Source organism: Dioscorea cayenensis, chromosome 3 (genome assembly GCF_009730915.1).
Source record: "Dioscorea cayenensis subsp. rotundata cultivar TDr96_F1 chromosome 3, TDr96_F1_v2_PseudoChromosome.rev07_lg8_w22 25.fasta, whole genome shotgun sequence".
NCBI classification, from domain to species: Eukaryota; Viridiplantae; Streptophyta; class Magnoliopsida; order Dioscoreales; family Dioscoreaceae; genus Dioscorea; species Dioscorea cayenensis.
This window is the reverse complement of record NC_052473.1, coordinates 8219362-8221145: the sequence shown is the minus strand read 5'-3', so window position 1 is coordinate 8221145 and position 1784 is coordinate 8219362. Positions and strand designations below refer to the sequence as shown.

Genomic DNA, 1784 nt, shown 5'->3' with positions numbered 1-1784 from the left:
TTGTTGTTGGAAACCCGGTGGCCCCATGGCCTTTTGTGGTCCTTGATTACTCCATGAAAAGTTGGGATGATTCTTCCAACCTGAATTGTAAGTATTGCTATATGGGTTCCCTTGAGGTCTCATGCCATTACCTACAAAGCCAACATTTTCCACTGAAGAAACATCACCAATCGAGATCGGGCAATCGGAGGGAGCATGTCCTCCACCACAACCGGTGCAATTGGTCACGGTCGCAACTCTATTCGAAGCTATGAGATCTAGCTTCTTACTCAGACTCTCTACTTGCGCCGCTAATGAGGTTACTACATCGATTTCATGGATACCAGCCACCTGTTTGTTCTCTCTAGCATTCCATTGGTAACTATTTAATCCTATTTCCTCAATTAATTGACGAGCCTCATCGGGAGTTTTTCTACCTAAGGTACCTCCTGCTGCCGCATGCAAGAGTTGCCTTGTACTCGGGTTCAAACCATTGTAGAAGGTTTGAACAATCATCCACTCCCGGAATCCGTGTTGTGGACACTTTCTCAGGAGCTCCTTGAACCTTTCCTATGTCTCGAATAGAGACTCCAATTCCAACTAAACAAAGGACGAGATCTCATTCCTAAGCTTTGCTGATTTTTCGGGAGGGAAATAACAGGCTAGAAAAGCTTCTACCATCTCCTCCCATGTAGTGATTGATGCTCTAGGTAATGAGTGTAGCCACTGCTTCGCTTTCCCCTTCAAGGAAAATGGGAAGGCTCTCAATTTGATGGCATCATCCGTAACCCCATTTATCTTCAGCATGTCGCACACCTCGAGAAAGCTCTCTATATGACTATTTGGATCCTCATCGGCCAAACCGTTGAGTTGTGCGGACTGCTGCAGCATATGGATGAATGCCGGCTTTAGCTTGAAGTTCTAAGCTGTAATCGGAGGATGCACAATACTCGATTGCGTCCCCAACACTGAAGGTCTGCCATAGTCAGATAGTGTTCACTGTTGCTCATTCTGTCCAGCCATGTTTTCAGATTCCTCTCCTTCCAAATCAGCTGAATTATGCTATTTTTCCACAGGTTCTTTCCCTTTTCTTCTAAGTGTACGTTCAAGCTCAGGGTCTCCTTCAATCAGTGTTGATGGATTCCCTTGGGTCATTACCTGGAGCTGTACCAAAGAGAAAGAAAAAGAAAATCAGAATGATGATAGAATAAGAAGACGTGAAATAGAATGTGTGGTGAAATAGCTAAGAAAACAAAGTGCAAAGTATCTCTAAACGCCTAGCTCCTCGGCAACGGTGCCAAAAATTTGACAAGGTCCCCTTGCGTATATCCCGCAACTGCACGGGTTTGTCGAAGTAATAATCCCGGGTGAGTGGTAATCGAATCCACAGGGAGTAGGGAATAAAAATACTTAATTCGATTCTTAGCTATGTAAAAGATCAATGATAATGAGTGTGACAATGATTCAATTCTCAACAGTAAAAGCAACAAGTAAGAGAGCAAAAGTAAAGAAGGGGGTAAGGTAATAAAGATGGGGTACCCGGATAATGCTCCACCTAGGATAATTGTTTCAAGTGCAAGAACCCTCTATTATGTTTCCTAATAATGCAATGGTGAGTCGTGGAAATCCTTAATTACATAGTCCCAAATCTAAGGTCAACTATGCCTAACTCTATACATGTCCCGGAGGAGAAATCGAACAATCTCAACACCTCGCACTCGCATAGAGTTGCAATGAGCTCTAGGGATTCCATGTGATAAATCTCTTCCTTATAATAGACATAACCCTTTGGTCCAGGAGGAAGG

General features: G+C 43.6%; 1 non-coding gene across 1 annotated transcript; it reads left to right on the top strand.

The window, feature by feature from the left end:
* The first annotated feature begins 505 nt into the window (after window positions 1–505).
* LOC120257714 lies at window positions 506–612 on the top strand. The gene has a single exon (XR_005535803.1). It is a non-coding gene; the product is annotated as a small nucleolar RNA R71 (small nucleolar RNA).
* The last annotated feature ends 1172 nt before the right edge of the window (window positions 613–1784 follow it).